The sequence below is a fragment of the Anabrus simplex genome, chromosome 6, assembly GCF_040414725.1.
Source record: "Anabrus simplex isolate iqAnaSimp1 chromosome 6, ASM4041472v1, whole genome shotgun sequence".
NCBI classification, from domain to species: Eukaryota; Metazoa; Arthropoda; class Insecta; order Orthoptera; family Tettigoniidae; genus Anabrus; species Anabrus simplex.
The window spans coordinates 200,236,349-200,257,169 of NC_090270.1; positions in this window are offsets into that span (position 1 = coordinate 200,236,349).

A 20,821-nucleotide genomic window follows, 5' to 3' on the forward strand; every position below is an offset into this window, starting at 1 on the left:
CAAAGTCTAAGTCCGCCTGAAGGTCCTTTCCCGTTTGTATGTCTAAAGAAATTGACATGAGTTTGGGGATGCGAACCACAAACTTTTACAATAATAATTTAATCATCCCTTGTCAAATTGCTTTACCTCATAAAACATCGATTGAGGCTAGGAAAAACAGAAATTTTCCAAGTGGGTTTCGAATATGTCGCTATTTTTTGTTTGTTTGTTTGTTTTAACCGCCCACATGGCATCTGCCTCCAACTCAGAGGCCACTGGTTTGATTCCCGGCTTGACAATGATATTAATTCTGGCCTGAGGGTTAGAATTGGATTTTCTAAACACAATGAAGTATACTGAGGAGCTACAGTATGTGCTATGAGAGGCAATGGATTTGATCGTGAGTTCCAAGTATATTTTGGGGAACAAAACATGACGGCCACAGTCCCTGGAAGCGAGGTGGAAGTCGGCTGTCAACCACAACCTACACCCTACTGAGTTAACAAGTTCTTCTTAGTGATCCTCGTTTTTGATGTGGAGAGGTTGCCAAACCACTTTCTTCCACACTATTTTCAGTCTTTACCCTTTTTCATGTCGAGAGCAGTAGACGATCTGGCAACTCCGGCTACAGTAGACGTAGCAAATTCTGTAAGCCGCTAATAGACACCGGGCTGCCGCCGGAGAGTAGTGGTGTGAGGCGAGGTTGTCGCGTTTTGTCCCCAAGTATAATACAGCTGAAGATTCTTCACCCTCAAATACTTCGAAAGTGACTGGGGACCAATCATTTTGATAAGCGCAAGGGCTGAAAAGGTAGCAGTAATTTTCGAAATATTGTTCCATCGCAAGTGAACACATGTTAATGTCAACGACCTCAACCGGAATTTAGTCTGCTACGTCGTTAACAGATCAGCCACTAAATTATTGAATTACTAAAGTCGTCTCATATATTACTCACTAATTATTTCATTCTATAGCAAGTTTAGCGTCGGATTTACAAAACGAATGTCTTCGGCTACGGAAGGATGGGAAGCGAAGGTAGTGACCGTGGCATCAATTAAGGTACAGCTCCAGCATTTGCCTGTTTTGAAAATTGGAAACCACGGAAAACCAGGGCTGCCGGCGGTGGAATTCTTGCCCCCGAATACAAACTTATAACTACGCGACGTCCGCCTCTGTGGTGTAGTGGTTAGTGTGATTAGCTGCCACCTCCGGAGGGTCGAGTTCGATTCCCGGCTCCGCCACCAAATTTTAAAAGTGGTAGGACTGGAACGGGGTCCACTCAGCCTCAGGAGGTCAACTGAGTAGAGGGCATTCGATTGCCGCCTCAGCCAACCTCGTTTTCCGTGGTTTCCCGCTTCTCCTCTAGGCAAATGCTCAGACTGTACATAACATAAGGCCTTGGCCGCTTCCTTCCCTATCTTTTCAACTCTTCCCATCCACCACAAGGCTGCTGTTCAGCATAACAGGTGAGGCCACCTGAGCGAAGTACTGGCCCTCTTACCAATTTGTATACCCAACCTAATGTCTCACGCTCCTGGAAACTGCCCTTGAGGCGGTAGTGGTTGGATCCCTCTCTGAGGGAAAAAGCAGCCCCGGAGGGTAAACAGCTTAAATAAACGAAATAAACTACGCGACCCGAATCGCACAGTTAACTCGCACGGCTGTATTCAATTTAATAGAGGTGATATGGTTACAAAGCCGGCCCCGTGGTGTAGGGGTAGCGTGCCTGCCTCTTACCCGGAGGCCCTGGGTTCGATTCCCGGCCAGGTCAGGGATTTTTACCTGGACCTGAGGGCTGGTTCGAGGTCCACTCAGCCTACGTGATTAGAATTGAGGAGCTATCTGACGGTGAGATAGCGGCCCCGGTCTAAAAAGCCAAGAATAACGGCCGAGAGGATTCGTCGTACTGACCACACGACACCTCGTAATCTGCAGGCCTTCGGGCTGAGCAGCGGTCGCTTGGTAGACCAAGGCCCTTCAAGGGCTGTAGTGCCGTGGGGTTTGGTTTGGTTTGATATGGTTACAAATGGAATCGCCTAGGTGAGGCTGTAAATGCGTGTTCGGTCCACCTTGAAGGACGTGAGTTCAGAAAATGGAAAATAATTACAAACGAGACTTCCTCTTCTAATAAGGCACATGACCATAGGTTTTATTTGCTAGGGGCTTTACGTCGCACCGACGTAGGTCTTATGGCGACGATGGGATAGGATAGGCCTAGGAGTTGGAAGGAAGCGGCCGTGGCCTTAATTAAGGTACAGCCCCAGCATTTTCCTGGTGTGAAAATGGGAAACCACGGAAAACCATCTTCAGGGCTGCCGACAGTGGGATTCGAACCCCCCATCTCCCGGATGCAAGCTCACAGCCGCACGCCTCTACGCTCACGGCCAACTCGCCCGGTGCCTGGGGTTAAACATAGAGCTGATCACTGAGGTTACGAACAGTGGAACGATTTTCTTCCACTCCTCCCAGGGCACTGTTTTTTTTTTTTTTTTGCTAGTTGTTTTACGTCGCACCGACACAGATAGGTCTTACGGCGACGATGGGACAGGAAAGGGTTAGGAGTGGGAAGGAAGCGGCCGTGGCCTTAATTAAGGTACAGCCTGGTGTGAAAATGGGAAACCACGGATAACCATTTTCAGGGCTGCCGACAGTGGGGTTCGAACCTACTATCTCCCGAATACTGGATACTGGCCGCACTTAAGCGACTGCAGCTATCGAGCTCGGTATTGGTTGTTTTAGAGACGGTTTTGCTTTGCATATACTCGTGGACATTGACTTGCCAAGTAAATACTAATGCCCAGCCAGATCGTCTGCAGATACTGGAGTTTCACGTGATCAGCCTGATGACATCCTCACCCCGTATTTCTTGATTTTCATGACTGTGCCCGCTGCTTCTCAAATCACACAGTGTGGATTACTTCTCTACAAATCACTGCTCCGTCCTTTATTCACCTACGCCTGTCCAGTCTGGGGAGGTGCGGCTCGAACCACTATCAGACGTCTGCAACCATTCCAAAACTAAGTCCGTATCGTCACCAACGCTCCTTGGTACGTCCGAAACAAACAGTTACATCGTGAACTTCAGTTAGACACTCTGGAACACGTGATTTCATTGCAAGCCAAGACGTTCTTCAAGAAACTTCAAACTGTGCCTGGTGCTGTGTTCTTCGCCCTTGGAAAACGATCCACACTTCCACACCGGATTAAAAGTAGACTTCAAGATCTTTTACTTTCGCCAAGAGAAGAATCTGAAGATGATCAGTGAGTGTTCGTGTATATAAACAATAAAATAAAACAAAGTGTACGAATTTCCACTCGAGTGCTATTGTTGCTCAGTGCTTCTTTTAATCAACTACCAATTTACTTCTCAATGAAATATTTAGTATAATAAGCATTACAAAGAAAATAAGAGTTACCTGGACAAGAAAAACTGAAGAAATTCTGAACATTTCTTAAGTAGGAATTAAATGAACCGTACATATGCCTTAAATGCTTTCCGGCCAACAGATGCCATTTATAATGGTTTTTATTACCTGTGGTAGCTTTCTCTGAGGATGCCGGGCTGAGTGGCTCAGACGGTTGAAGCGCTGGTCTTCTGACCCCAACTTTCTAGGTTCGATCCTGGTTCAGTCCGGTGGTTTTCAAAGGTACTCAAGTACGCTAGCCGCGTGTCAGTAGATTTAATGACTCCTGCGGGACAAAATTTCGGCACCTCGTTGTTTCCGAAAGCCGTCAGATGTAGTTAGTTGGACGTAAAAACAGTAACATTAATATTATTTCACTGAGGATCAGCGATAGAGTAGTCAGTCGAATTTTAGAAGGTCATTTGAAAGCATTCTTGATTCTCGTTAAGTTAATAGGCGAGACGATTCATGGTTAGGTTTCCGGTCACAATGGTCTGATACATAATACATAAGATATTACATCTACTAGCTCATGAATGACAACCAAATTAGTGAAAGTGGCGTTAAAGAATGAGACCAAACCAGCTCGAGGAACACTATTATGTATTGTGTGTCCTTCAGGTATCACCAATTAATGGTAACCTTATTCTGTGCCCAACCCTCACGTGGTTTTTCCTTCTTAATTAATGACACTCATATTAGCTGCTACATGTGCCTAGACACTCGTGACCCAATTCCTGAGCCGCCCAGCAATGTCAACTGCTACACCAAGAAAAGCCGGTCGTATCAGCGACACCTCGTCAAATATTTCTCCACCTAACACATTCCATAACTGTCATATAATCAGGTGACCTACTTTGCCTCGCAGATTGAGTGATAGGAAGACGATCTAATCACTTCCGAAAACGAGTTCAAGACTTAACACAAACAGGGACATTTGGGTTCGAGAAAGATGTTATCAGTTCAGTGAGCAGTGTTGCCAACAGTGCACTTTGAGAGAATATCAGAGATTATCAATGTGCCGTACAGCTTTAGTATAGCTGGTATTTAGTGCAAGGGATCCCAAGGTTCGATTCCCGGCCAGATCGAGGATTTTAATTTTTATTGGTTAATTCCTCCGGCTCGGGGACTCGGATTTGGTGCCGTCTTCAGCATTATTATAATTCATTTTAGATAGGGCCTGATCCTCACAGACGCGCACAGACTCGAGATGACCTGCTTCAGGCCTCTCCGGAGGCCACGCTCTATTATTACTAGTATTGTCAAGTAAGTGCTTAAACAAAACAAAGCATCGCCATACAGACTATGAAAGCCCTTGGAGGAATGGAAGGTAAAGGCTTCCACTATCCGTAACCCCGGCACTTGATGGAGTGAGGTGGTTAGCTGTACGCCTGGCCGCCTTTGCCCCCAGGAATGAACCTAGCACTCATTCTTGGTGTAGGCTGGGTGAACCTCAGGACCATACGCACCTCCAGAAGTGGAAATCTCGTTTCTTATTTTTTTCCACTTCCTGACGGGGAATCGTAAACTTGACGCTTAGTGGTATAGAATTCATAGCTCTGTATCCGGCCGCCTTTGCCCGCAGAAATTAACCTGCTACTCATTTCTGGTGCAGGCTGAGTGAACTTCAGACCCATGTGCCTCTTCAGAAGTTGAAATTAAATTTCTTAAATTTTTCGACTGCCTGACGGAGAATCGAACACGTCCTTTTGGGCGATCCGGTCGGTTCGCCTTTACAGCCTTGGCTACGCAGACCTTAAGCAAGCGCTCAGAAAGCAAAGATCAGGCACAGATTCAAATAAAAGGTTCGAATTTCATCAGTGGTGCTATAACAATATTGCATTATGTTTGTGCTTGTTTTAAAGCGAAGTACATCTACAGGGTGTATCGAAGTTCAATACTCCAACTGCTAGGGACGCAAGAATAGGCGGAAACAATTTGTTTTGGTAAATAACCATTGCTTAGTGTGATTAGCTGCCACCCCCGAAGGCCCGAGTTCGATTCCCGGCTTTGCCACGAAATTTGAAAAGTGGTACGAGGGCTGAAACGGGGTCCACTCAGCCTCGGGAGGTCAAATGAGTAAAGGTGGGTTCGATTCCCACCTCAGCCATCCTGGAAGTGGTTTTCCGTGGTTTCCCACTCCTCCTCCAGGCAAATGCCGGGATAGTACCTAACTTAAGGCTACGGCCGCTTCCTTCCCTCTTCCTCGTCTATCCCTTCCCATCTTCCCATCCCGCCGCAAGGCCCCTGTTCGGCATAGCAGGTGAGGCCGCCTAGGCGAGATACTGGTCATCCTCCCCAGTTGTATCCACCGACCAAGAGGCTGAAGCTCCAGGACACTGCCCTTGAGGCGGTAGAGGTGGGATCCCTCGCTGAGTCCGAGGGAAAAGCCGACCCTGGAGAGTAAGCAGATAAAGAAAGAAAGAAAGAAAGAAAGAAAGAAAGAAAGAAAGAACGATTGGTATGAAACAGATTGACTGACGAAATCAGAAACTAAGTTAATTCTGACTCTCATTCTCAAAAAAATAGTCTACCAAGCGATTTGGCCGTGCAGTTCGGGAGGCAGTGTGTTCGAATCCCACCGTGAATATGGTTTTCCGTGGTTTCACGTTTCCACACCAGGCAAACGCCGGAGTTGTACGTTAATTAAGGCCACGGACGCTACCTTCCCAACCCTAGACCTTCCTTTCGTCGCCGAAAACCGTCGATGTGATAATACGATGTTAACCAGGTGGGAAAACACCCCATTGGTATTACGTATTCTGATAAACATGCCATGACGTCAGAATGTAATGTCTGTACTGTGACAACATGCAGTAGGTTTTTTTTCGTTGGAACACAGCGAGAGAGTTATGTGTGACTCCAACTGAATCCGAGGAAGAGCTCGCCGCTCTGGTGCTTACAGCTGCGTACTCTCAATAAGACATGACTGTGGATTTTGAAGGTATACTTCAGGCACTCTCGTTGCAGAGTGAATATGGAAGCACTTTTGAACAATTTGTACACAAGATTACCATTAAATTGACATGTCGTTGCGCCTGGAAAAACCGCTATGTGATAATGTGGCAGAAATACCGACTTGTAGCACACACATCATATACTCGCACAATATTGAGTCCGATTCATTGGCTGAATGATCAGCGTTGAAGCCTTTCGGTTCAGAGGGTCCCGGGTTCGATTCCAGGCCGGGTCGTGGATTTTAATCGCAATTGATTGATTCTTCTTTCCCCTTCATATACAGACAACACACTATACTATCAACCACCACATAAATACGCAATAGTGATTACATCCCTACATATAGTCTAGGGTTGGCGTCAGGAAGGGCATCCAGCCGCAAAACAGGGGCAAATCCACAGTTCGCACCCGCGATCCCACAGATGTGGGAAAAGCTGTAGAAAAAGAAGAAGAAGAAGAGGAAGAGAAGAAGAAGACTCGCACAATATTGAACCTTACCGGACAAAATCTTACCGGCCAAGGTGGTGGTGGTAATTATTGTTTTTTCTTTTTTCTTTTTTGCTATTGGTCATTGAAGGGATCAGAGACACTTCGAGAAATGAAGGTATCGGCCAAAACTGAAGACAAGGACCACGAAGGGGATGAAGATCGTCGAGGTCGGAAAAGAACAAGAATTGGATAGGATAGATGAAAGTGAGGAACCTGACACAAGTAAGTGGAAGCAATGCCAGAACTCAGTTAAGGGTCCAATGGTCGCCAACCTGCGCTCCCAAGTTGAAAGCCGCTGGGTCCCTTTTTGGTCGTCTCTTACGACAGGCAGGGGTTAAAAGCTGAAATATTTCACATAGCGATTTTTGCATACGCAATGATGATATAATTAGATTTATTCTCATCCACCTCAAAATGTTCTCAAGCCATTGATTTCCGGCATAAGGCTATTTAATAATAATAATAATAATAATAATAATAATAATAATAATAATAATAATAATAATATTATTTGCTTTACGTCCCAACAACTAAAAACCAAACCAAACCCCATGGCACTACAGCCCTTGAAGGGCCTTGGCTTACCAAGCGACCGCTGCTCAGCCCGAAGGCCTGCAGATTACGAGGTGTCGTGTGGTCAGCATGACGGATCCTCTCGGCCGTTATTCTTGGCTTTCTAGACCGGTCCCAACAACTACCTTCATGGTTTCCGGAGACGCCGATTGCCGGAATTTATTCCTGCTGGAGTTCTTTTACGTATCAGTAAATCTACCGACACGAGGCTGACGTATTTGAGCACCTTTAAATATCACCGGACTGAGCCAGGATCGAATCTGCCACGTTAGGGTCAGGAGGCCAGCGCCTCAGCCGTCTGAGCCTCTCGGCCCGGCTAAACATATTTGTTTTTGTCTCTTCTCATCCCGAGAAGTTTGAGTAATGAATTTTGATACGTTGCGTGCTTAGCCATCGCTTATAACCTTTGATGAGGTGCCGGTAGAATACATCCAAGGTATCCCTTTCCTGTAGGAAAGAGGCGACTGAAGGAGACCCCTGGCACTCTCATCTTGAGACCATGGCTTGGTGTCCGCATGCCTTCTATCTGAGTATGGTACTAGTTCAACTTACTTTTGCTATACTCTACAATATCACCCTTCCTATCTGATCCTGACGGTATTACAGTAGCTTTGCGAGGCTTAGGCTATTCTTCACTTTAACACATTCCACACTCCTTCACTTGATTTTGCCAACGCCCTCGTTCTTCGCATTGTGGAACCACTTCCATTTTAAAAAAATATGATTTGCGTTAAGAGTGATTGTTCAGTTGTACCTCCACTTTTCTTTTTTTAACAATTTGCTTTATTTCGCACCGACACAGATAGGTTTTATGGTGACGATGGGATAGGAAAAGCCTACGAGTTGGAAGGAAGCGGCCTTTACCTCGTGTGAAAATGGTTGCATTCAGGAGATAGTTGGTTCGAACCCCCACTGTCGTCAGCGCTGAAGATGATTTTCCGTGGTTTCAAGATTTCACACCAGGCAAATGCTAGGGATGTACGTTAATGAAGACTACGGCCGCCTTCTTCCCACTCATAGCCCTTTCCTATCCCATCGCCGCCCTAAGACCTATCTGTGTGGGTGCGATGTAAAGCAAATTGTTAAAGATCTTTGACGTGCTGTTAAATCTACCGACACAAGACAAGTGTTTCTGAATACCCTAAAACAGGGATGGCGAACCTTTTCCAACTAGTGTGCCATTTTAACTCTGGTTTATTATTCTCATCTGTTGACTGTGCCACCTGTTGCTTTCCATTTCCATTACGGGATGTCTGCAACCTACACCCCACCCCCCTCCCTCGCAACTTCCTTTCAATTTCCCGATTATGTTTCATAATACGTTATTTATCTATTCATTTATTGAGTCATTTATTGAGTCATTTATTTATTTATTTATTTATTTATTATAAATAATTGCATAGCGGGCGCAATATATCTTGTAAATACTTCACCCATTAGCTTCATTATCTTCCCATGTTGTAGTTTGTACGCTCAACAATTAAACTAATTTCTCCCTCATCACATTTCCATAAGGAAATCTAAAAAAAACAGCTATCCTTGTTTGTAAGGTCACATCCATGCTTTCATCAAAACATACTGCACTATATGTGGGAGTTATCCAAATTAGCTTTCAACTGCTCCGAAACTTCTTCACTCATTTTTATTATTCTATCCTTGACAGCAGTTCAGCTGGCTGGGATTCCTTTAATATTGTTAATTATTAGTTGTTTGTTAGGGAAGTTTTCAAATGATGTGTCGAACGTCAATAAGAAACTTTCTTTCAACAACTCACCGTCAGAAATCTGTTTCCCATGCATGCTGTACTATGCAGTGAGACAGATAGAAAAAGCCGTACTGATATTATTCCTTGGCCGGAAAGATGATACAAAAGAACTAGTTTGTTTTGTGTAATGTTGGATATTTTGTGAAACGAACTCTCTTCTTTCTTCATTTCATTTTAAATGGAACAAACATTTGAATGACCAGTCTCAAAATTGCGCTTTACATTAAATAGGTGTCGTCCCATTTGCGGTCAGTCTCATTTGCGGTCACTCAGCTAGAATACAAAAATAAACTAGTTTTGACGGGCGAGACATTGTCCCATTTGCGATCACTCTTATCAGTGGGGATATGGAATTCCCTACTCAAGGACTGGTATGGGCAGACAGCCTTTTAAATAACTGGCGACGGCTGCGTGCTAGGATTCGGATGCTGAAACTCATTAAATTAATTATGTTTACCGCTTGAGTACGATGCGTTAATATCGGGACAAGGAGACTAAATAGGACTTATTTGTACCTTTTATTTAGGGTTAGCAGATGGTTATGGGTGTAATCAAATGATTTTTTAATGCAGGACAAAAGCAGGGCGTATTAAACCGTTAAATTTCTTCAAATTCAAAAATGTTTTGCTGTAACACTCTACTTCCTCGACATTGCGACCCTTTTTGGGTTGTGTCTTGATTGCGGACAAGGTAAAAACCGTCCAGATTCCGAACAACTAAATATACCCTGTCCAGATTGCGAACAAGAGATTAGTGTTGACATGGGATACATAAAACAGATACAATTTTCAAAACAGTCTCATATGAAATTTTTGTTCTAGTAGTAGTATCATTAACTGGTACATTGGGATGTTTTAGATAACCCAACAATATTTATAAAAATATTTTTCTTATTGAAAATATTTAATAATTTAGTTTGGGGTAATCGTATGATTTGGAATATCCTTTTTATTGTATAACATAACTAGAGGGGCATTTGTTTATGATGGATTAGTGACAGTTGTATTATTAATAGATTATTATTATTATTATTATTATTATTATTATTATTATTATTATTATTATTATTATTATTATTATCTTTTTTGCTACTAGGTCTTATGGTGACGATGGGATAGGAAAGGCCTAAGAGTTGGAAGGAAGCGGTCGTGGCCTTAATTAAGGTACAGCCCCAGCATTTGCCTGGTGTGAAAATGGGAAACCACGGAAAACCATCTTCAGGGCTGCCGACAGTGAGGTTCGAACCCTCTATCTCCCGGATACAAGCTCACAGTTGCGCGCCCCTAACCGCACGGTGAACTTGCCAGGTGGAAGTGATTTTCAGATTTTAATTTTATTTTTATTTTGATAGAGCTTTCCAAGACTTACGATTTGAAACCTTTTTGGGCCTTTTAGCTCTTTAACATTCGGCACAATTGAGTAAATTGCTGCATTTTACGTTTTTCGTAGTACTTTGTCCGCTAGGAAATGTTTTCAATATTAATAAGTAGTTAGAAGACGTAAAATCAAGCACATTATATTCGTGCGAATAGAACTGCGGGGAGCGGTTGGGAGAATCCCTGAGTCTAGCCTAATTAGTCTCCCTGCTGCATGGACGTTGGAAAACCCCAACAGGCTGCTGATAACTTTAAAGTGATCACATTCCTTTTTTCTTCCGAACTGAAAGTGACCGCAAATGGGACAAATTTTGCTGTGACCGCAAATGGGACACAACCCATTAAATATGGGGGATACAACTGTTTCCGAACACAGGCAACACATCTTTTTAACAGTCCGAATTCCCTTGGCCAGTGTTCTTGAAAAATACGGTCACCACCTTTGTTAAGTTTCTGTTTTTTTCGGCACCGAAAACATATTTGCGAAGTCCGTATACAAAACCACCAGAAAACGACACTATCTCACTTGACTTTCGGACCTATCAGTGTAGCAGTGTTGCCATATTGCACGTCCGAATGGAAATAGTATTTAGATTTTCAATATTTACTTTTTACACGTGAAACACTGTAAGATATGCACTGTCTGTAGTAGAAGACGTATATATAAACTATTATGTTCATGAGGCGTGCCACCGAAATCGTGTCCCCGTGTCACCTAGTGACACGCGTGGGATAGGTTCGCCATCCCTGCCCTAAAATATCAACCGACATCTTGGAAACCAGTCAGTGGTTTACCATATGACCACGTCTATATAGATTATGTAGCAATTCTCCGGAATAACCCTGGTAAAATTAAAATTTAGTGTTGCGAGACGTGTATGCAAAATAATTAATATGTTCTGAAACCTCCCCTCATCAACAAACTAAGTGAGGAAATAGCTGGTGATAACCTACTTAATAAGTGCTGAACATTTACAATTCTAGCCTTTGACCGTGGCCTACATATTATCTAAGGGGAACGTTAATTCTGCCGAGTCCAGGACTACTGATTGAGCGAATAGCAGGCACGTCCTGGAATCATTCGACCTGCTGACAGAACTTAATGCCTCGGGCTTCAGATCCCTTACACATAAGTTAACAAGTTATAAATAGACTACTCGTAATGCGTCACCTTCATAATTTTCTGCTTTGTGCCATGTCAGAATTAAATAAATGTACTCTAGACATTAAATTCATGCTCCTGTTGAAACAGAGGTTATCAGCTGCTCCACAGGAAAATGTACGACAAACAGATAGTACAGCACCAGCGTTGCCAACTCATGTTCTACTATGTCCCTACAGACCAATCAAAATATCCCTACATTCACTCACGAAGTCACTACTACAGAGAAAATTGTATGTAAATATACAAAATGATTATAAGAACACTGAATATGATAGAAAAAGCACTTAATATACATTAATATTCTTCTTCTACCGCTTTTCCCACATCTGTGGGGTCGCGGCTGCGAACTGTGTCGAACATGCGGACTTAGCCATATTTTACGGCCGGATGCCCTTCCCGACGCCAACCCTACATGGAGGGATGTAATCACTATTGCCTGTTTCTGTTGTGGTTGGTAGTTTGGTGCGTTGTCTGATTATGAAGATGAAACTGTTGGGACAAACACGAACACAAGTCCCCGAGCCAGAAGAGTTAAACGCACGCGATTAAAATCCCCGACCAGACCGGGAATCGAAGCTGGGTCCCTCTGAACCGAAGGCGTCAATGTCGACCATTCATCCAGTGAGTCGGACACCCAATATACATTAAAATAATAATAATAATAATAATAATAATAATAATAATAATAATAATAATAATAATGTTATTGGCTTTACGTCCCACTAAATACTTAAGGCTTTTGGAAACGCCGAGGTGACGGAATTTAGTCCCGCAGGAGTTCTTTATCGTGCCAGTAAATATACCGACACGGGGCTGACACAACTGAGCAACTTCAAATACTACCGGACTGAGCCAGGATCGAACCTGCCAAGTTGAGGTCAGAAGGCCAGCGCCTCAACCGTCTGAGCCACTCAGCCGGGCTTGATAAAATGAAGTGTGTGTCTTATTCTAACCCTCCGAAGGATGTAGTGGCATCATGTAGCTAGCCTCCTGACGGCCTGTCTCCAGAGTCTCTGTCCTGGGCACGGTGAATTGCTTGTTGCAGGTTCTTTTCAGTCAGGCCCTTGACTTGATTCCTCAACAATTTTTAAACCCATCCTCGAGTAAAACGGAACGCCAAAATTGACAAGCAGACAGGTAGATGGCGTCATGTTCAACATTTCTGCACACTGTAGCTGAGGCCATGCGATTATTATTATTATTATTATTATTATTATTATTATTATTATTATTATTATTATTATTATTGCGAGATAGCCGTCCTAGTCAGTCCTAGGAAGTCGTTGATGATGAGGTGACATGTAATAGTCGAAGGTGTAAAGGACGCGAAGAACGCAAATATTGCTCAGCAATCCCCTTGAATGACAAAGAAAAATCAAGAAATTTCTCTAGATGATCCTGGATGTTATGCAGTGGCGCTATTGAATCGTGTCGTTCCTGTTAACCCTAAAACTGGCAACTGTCCAATATTCGACAGTGCCACTACAGCAGCGACCAAAGTGTCGAATATTCGACACGTTCGTATTTCTTCTCATAATTTCCTTTTCGTTAACAATTTGCAGGGGAGAGTCACGTAGATGTGAGTTTGCGTTCGGGAGATGGTGGGTTTGAATACAACCGTCGGCAGACCTGAATATGCTTTTACCGGGCGAGATGGCCGTGCGCGTAGAGGCGCGCGGCTGTGAGCTTGCATCCGGGAGATAGTAGGTTCGAATCCCACTATCGGCAGCCCTGAAAATGGTTTTCCGTGGTTTCCCATTTTCACACCAGGCAAATGCTGGGGCTGCACCTTAATTAAGATCATGGCTGCTACCTTCCCAGTCCCAGCCGTTTTCCACCATTGCGGCGCCGAAAATCTTCAGTATGTTAGTGTGATGTTAAACCACTAGCAGGAACACAACCGTTTCTTTTGATGGTTTCTATGTCGTAAAGCAAAAGGTAATAACGGGAAGAACTTGAAAGAGCTAGAAAGCAAAGCTGAACATAAAAGCGTAGGAAAACGACGCAAGGAGAAGAAGAACCTAACGGATATTAAAAGTTTATTTAATGCATAGCTTCCATATTGGTAAATATGTCTTTGTCTTCATCTGTAGTGAGTACATCATGAGAGAGGCATTTGAAGACTGTAATGGCGGAATTGTAGTTGGAGGCAGACAAATAAGTCATCTTCGATACACAGACGACCCTTCAATAATTACAAATGATCAACACGAGGTAGAAACTAGACGAACATACCAGAGTGTATGGACTTTAAATCAACACCATGTTGACCAAAGTGATGATTATAGATCGCCCTAACAACAATCTGGCTGACATCGCGATGTTTGCTAACTGCAAAGTGGTCAGCCACTTTGAGTACCTTAGATCTATCGTCTCTAACACCAGGAAAGTGAGGTCCGCAGGCACATCCCGCGTTATTCTGGAAATTTGTTACATCATCTACATAGATTGATAAATGCATATGAACAGACACCTCCGTTACTATAACGACGAAACTTATGCTTTTGTGGACAGTCATTTTTCCCATTGCTAGTAGTGTTGGCTCCTGAATTCGAAGCAATGTATCGATTCATTCAAGTGTCCGAGTGAATCGATTCACAGCAACGGCGAGCTCACGGCACACGATTCAGCTTACTCCCAGCGGACAGTGCTGAGTGGCACACTCACGGCTCACTAGCGGGACACTGGACGTTGGCGGGGAAGCCGAGCTTCCGCTGCAGCGAGATATACAGTGAGCCATGGCACACCGAAAGAATAGTACGCAGTCACGGATCAGTGACTGACACACACACACCACACACACACACACACACACACACACACACACACACACACACACACACACACACACACACGGTTCATTATCGGTACACTGGACATTGGCGTACGGAGGCGTCTGTTCATATGCATTTATCAAGAAGTATTCAGTCAGCAGTATGCAAACAAGGATAATGTCCAGATAGAGGAAGTAACTAATACTAAAGAAGTATTAAAATTTACATATGAGAACAATGACATTTACACAGTAAGATACAAAAGTTGAAAACTATAAAAACAGCTGGAATTGATAAGTTTTCGGGGGATATACTAAAGACAATGGGTTAGGATATAATACCATATCTGAAGTACTTATTTGAGTATTTATTGCATGAAGGAGCTATACCAAATGAATGGAGAGTTGCTATAGTAACCCCTGTGTATAAAGTAAAACTGAAAATGAAAGGCCAGTAAGTTTAATATGCATTGCGTGTAAGTTTTGGGAAAGCATTCTTTCTGATTACATTAGACATATTTGAGAAATTAATAACTGGTTTGATAGAAGGAAGTGTGGGTTTAGAAACGGTTATTTCACTGAAGCTCTAGTTGTAGGATTCCAGCAAGATTCAGGAGATCAAATGGATTGTATCGCGATTTACCTATCTAAGGCATTTGATACGGTATATCATGGGAGACTAATGGCAAAAATGAGTGCAATTGGACTTGAAAAAAGAGTGACTGAACGGGTTGTTTACGTTTCTAGAACATAGAACTCAGAGAAGAAGAGTAGGCGAAGCTTTATCTGTCCCTGTAATAATTAAGAGGGGAATTCCTCATGACAGTGTTATTGGACCTCTATGTTTTCTTATATAAACAGAATCTCTCTTGGGCGTCCATGGCGGAGTTTGAATGAATTTTGTTGGATAAGCACTAAATGTGCCACCAGAGATCTTTCACATGCTGACATCGTACGACATGGAGTCTCGAATACACTTTCTTCCACCCTTCAAAAATCCGACTGCCTCTGCGGAGTTTGAAGCTGCTATCTTGGAATCCGAAGGCCAACACTCTACCACTGAACCACAGAGGCAGCTTTTTTGATAAAGACACATTAGCTTGAAGTACTTTTAAAATAGCGCCAATAAACATTGCCAGAAACCTACATCTGTTGGCTTACAAATCAAACAAGGAATCAACAGAATATTTATAGAAAAACATTTCCGTCAATCTAGGATATTAAATGGTATGTTCCGAGCAGTCAGAGGAGAGATGGCGTGGGAGGACATCAGTAGACGAATAAGTTTGAGTGGCGTCTTTAAAAGTAGGGAATATCACAATACGAAGATAAAGTTGGAATTCAAGAGGACAAATTGGGGCAAATATTCGTTTATAGGAAGGGGAGTTAATTTTCTCATCGCAGCATGATATAATACAGAAATAAACCTTCAAGATAAAAGTTGATTGAGTTTCACTTACATTTTCTACCTTGGTTTTCATTTAAACTGAATATTAACGGGATTCCCTTTGTCAGCATATTGTATACCACAGCACAGAACATTGTTCGTAGTTCAAGCATCTATTTCTTTCGTGTTCTCATTCCCACAGAGAATAATTATTATTCTTCCAAAGTTGAAGTCCTTCACAAAACATAATACGAAATTAATCTCTCAGCTGGAGAGTCCTTTTCGGCTAATGACCCTTTTCTCCCGACATACAATGTAAGTGATGTAATCATTGGACAAAGGGTGGTGGCAACTTTCCATTCACTCATGAACATGCCAGATTCTTCTTGAATAACAAGGTCTGGAGAGAAATGGACAGTGAATGGATTTAAGCAGCAATAATTACAATCTCCCAGAAAACGTGAAGTGTGTCATGTTTAGTGTTTCCAAAATCTCGTGGCCACGACTTACATCCACTCAAAATTGCTTTGTTTTGTAATTGGGAGGAGGGGGACTATAGCAAAGAGTTATGAAAATGTAGCGTTGAAAATTTGTAAAGCGGAACTTCGATTTCTGACTGTGGGATCTCTTAGATATCCCCAACTGCTTCACAACTTCAAACTGGTCTATAATTCGTGAGATGCCTGGGTATAGAACCTATGATATCCTGGAGAGAAATTTTCTGCACAATCCACCATACCTGGATGAGACATTCTAGAAGTAACGATACAGAACTCTGAATAAGTAGTAATATCTGAAGAATATTTCAGTTGTGATCCAAATTCTTTCCTCAGCGTCTATAGTTTAGATTACTTTCCATCTGGCCCAGCGGTGTTTGATACCTGGTAGGGGTGATAAATGGTGTTTTTACGGAGACAAGGGAATCATCAGTCCATCTTAAACTGATTTTTAGGTAGAAGAGATCGAGGATACTAACAGAGATAAAGCCTTACACATCTAATAGCGTCAGGAACAGAAGAAACTAACAGTTGCATAGGGAAGATAAGATAGGATAGATAATGACGGGAGATTGATAGAAATATCGTTGCTGCCAGGACAAAACCTCCTATGTGAAATATTTTAGTTCAGAACTTTGGCCTGTAAGCATCTGTCATCTAAGGTGCAATATTGTGCGAATATTGCCAAGGCATTATCGCTCTTCATAATGTATGTGCTGCGGGTCAGTATCCCACATAGGAAGTTTTTTCTCGGCAACGACGATATTTATAAGCAGGTATACTCTGCAAGGACCACATTTCAATAGAAACATATGACGACCACTTACATGAAAAACAGATATCACTCTCGTCAAGAATTCACGAAGAATTTCTGTTCAGAGGACATCAATTTTCTTTGTTACCTTTTTTACAAGTTACTTTACGTCGCACCGGCACAGATAGGTCTTATGGGATAGCAAAAGGGCTAGGAATGGGAAGGGAGCGGCCGTGGCCTTAATTAAGGTACAGCCCCAGAATTTGCCCTGTGTGAAAATGGGAAACCACAGAAAAACATCTTCAGGGCTGCCAACAGTGGGGTTCTACCCACTATCTCCCGAACGGAAGCGCACAACTGCGCGCTAGGTTGGCCCTTTTATTTCCTAGGATTTGAATTAACACTCATTATTTCGGTAAAGCTGAAATGGGCAAGGGCTAGGACTGGAGATGTAGCAGTTGTAACCATGAAGTACAGTCATCGTATTTTATTGCGATGAAAGTGTGAAACCACGGAAATGAAATTAACATATTTTCAGGGCTTCCGTCGGCGACGTTCTAACTTACCATCTCTTGAATGCAAGCTTACAGCTACACGACCCGTATCGCGAAAATAACTCGCTCGGTATAACTTCATTTCTTCGTACCTTACGCTCTTCCCAACACATTTTTTGGTGTTTTCAAAGCTTCATCAGATTTTTGAAATTGTGTTATAGAATTGTGTTATAAAATTTGATATCATCCCTAGTTTATCGAATCAAGGCAGCAACTGATTGAGTACTCATACGGTGATTCCTCTGGCGAAAGGTCATAACACCCATTATAAAAACAGGATATCCACAGGTTGCATAGCGCAGGTGATTACGATCTTATTTGCGCAAGATCATGGGATCGAACACTGTCGCCGTCCATTGGCATTTAAGTATGTTTAAATCTACGATGTCCAGAAAATTTTTCTTCACGTTTTTGAGGGTTAAAATTCTGATATCTTCTCATGTTCTACAATCTATGTATTAGATGAAATGTATTATAATTGTTATTATTATTTGTACGTAGAAATAAGTCTGAACTAATTTACATAACTTCACCTGAAATGGAAAGAAATCCAAGTGCTATAATTAGACACAGCATTCAATGCAGCTATGAAAATAAAATGATCGTTCATGTGGTAAGAGAATTGAGGTTGTGGACATATATTTGGGTATAGATTTAGATAACAACTTTTTATGGCGGACTTACATAGTTTTCATGTGTAAAATTCTGAACGCATGTGCATTTCACATTGCTTCTTTCCTACTAGTCGATCGCTAATACTGTTATATGGGGTAGTTCTATGGGATGCATCTCCTAAAGTAAATTTAAATTTGGCTCAAAATATCCACACACTAAAAAAAAGAATTGAAAGGGTGCTCGCAAAAACGGCCTAACCAACAAATTTGGGAAAAATGAGTTATGTGCTGCCATCAATTGCGGAAGGTTCAAAGTATATTCTGTGAGTTGGGCTAACATGAGGCAATCCTGTGTGATGAGATACAACTCTTTGAATTTTATGCCATTTTATTTAGGCCAATTTTGTTATTACAAAATCGGGCTAACAGACGTTTACGGAGCAGGCCGTAAAGATGGCGTTGCTGTATATGTAGGATAGCAAACCTTATCCCCATGTATACTAGAGGCTGTGGGTGTTTCGTGTGTTTTTGTGCCAGATGAATGGAAGGATTTAGTAAAAAGAGCTAGAGTAAGAAAGTCATTTCAAGTAGTAAAAATGACAAGTGATAATTTTGTGAGCACTCAACCTTTGCTAGAAAAATTAGCCAAGAGAATGGTATCTGTAAATAAGCAAAGAGTACTATTTAATAAAGTTTCAGGCATACTATTTATGAAATATGTACCACTTAAGTATTCTTAAAATATGTATATGGTATTGTTGAGGAATATGATTGTGTTGACCTTCACAAAAGGAACAGTAATGGTGGTCGGCCATCACTTGCTAGTGTTCAGCTGTCACCAAAGTACAGTGTTACAAGGCCAATAAAGCCAGCAAAGCTTAAGGACTTGCTTGAGCTACTTGAATATGTTCCTGCAATATATCACCAGTATTACACAAAACTGACAGCTAGCAATGGCCAAGAGGTGACTCAGGATTCGTTTTCCAATGCATTAGAATATGACCCATATGACTGATGATTGTCCCATGAGGGAAAGTTATGCCATATTTCAAAATAAGTCTGAAGCATCTTTATGTCTAAAAAACCCACAGCACTTATGCCCTTGGAAGAGCTCTGGCCTTCCCAGCGACCGCTACTCAGCCCGAAAGCCTGCAGATTACGAGGGGTCGTGTGGTCAGCACGACGCATCCTCTCAGCCGTTATTCTGGGTTTTCGAGACCGGGGCCGCCATCTCACCGTCAGATAGCTCCTCAATTCTAATCACGTAGGCTGAGTGGACCTCGAATCAGCCCTCAGGTCGAAAGAAAAATCCCTGACCTGGCCGGAAATCGAACCCGGGGTCTCCGGGCGAGAGGCAGGCACGCTACCTCTACACCACGGGGGCTGGCATCTTTGTGTCTAGTTTACTGTATAAAACACCTTTTTTGTATTGTATGATCATAAAATAAAGTTTGGTTACGAATCTAAGGTAAGCTATTAACTATAGCTAGGTCAACGCAGAAGTCAATTTTCGTCCATTTTTTATATTCCTAATTTTGCAAGCACTTTTCCTTTTTAATACAGTTCCAATATATGGTATTGATAATTTAAAGGTACTACATCAAGATAAAATAATGAAACAAGATTATTATTTTTATGGTATAATTTTTGTTTTTTGAGATTTTCAAAAGTTGATTTATCTCTGTTCTGACAAAATGTTGTTTAGCCCGTTTTTGCAAGCACCCATTCAATTGTGAAATGTATTTCTGAAGAAGAAAGGCTAATAATTAAGGAAGAATGGAATGTGAGTACTGTTTTCAGTAAACAGAATTATGAATCAAATAATTTAAAACATCACGTATCAAGTCTATTAACATAATGACAGAAGAAGAAATTCTGTCGTTCATTATGAGCCGACTTCTTCTTATTCTTCCCGTCCTTTTCCTGGAGTCAGCATTCTGTATGGATTTAGCCTAGCTTCACGGTTGGATGCCCATTCTAACGTCAATTCCATTTGGTGGGATATATTCACTATTGCATGTTTTCTGTGACGTGTTGTTTGTAAATGAAGATATGTATTAAGACGAACAAAAACACCCAGTCCCCATGCTAGAAGAATTAACCATACACAGCTAAAAACCCTGACCCAGCCGGGAATCGAACCCGGAATCTTATGAATGGAAGGCCACTACACTGAACATTCAGATAAGGAGCAAGAAAATTATATTTATGCCGTTTATTTTACTTAATAAATATGGAAAGAGAACATTAGAATAACTAGTGAAATAGCTTTTAAACAAACTGCTAAATAATTTTAAAATCCTAAATGCAAGAACAACACTGGAAAAATTGCTCAAGTAATTTATTACATGAAATATGTAAAGAACATAGTAATATTCAGGGACTTAAATATGTTAAAATTCATTCGGCTATTAAGTACTATGTATACATTTTAACATTGTAATTATATCTACACGTAAGTAAATACCAAGTAAATCGGGCGAGTTAGTCGTGCGGTTAGGGCCGCGCAGCTGTGAGCTTGCATCCGGAAGAT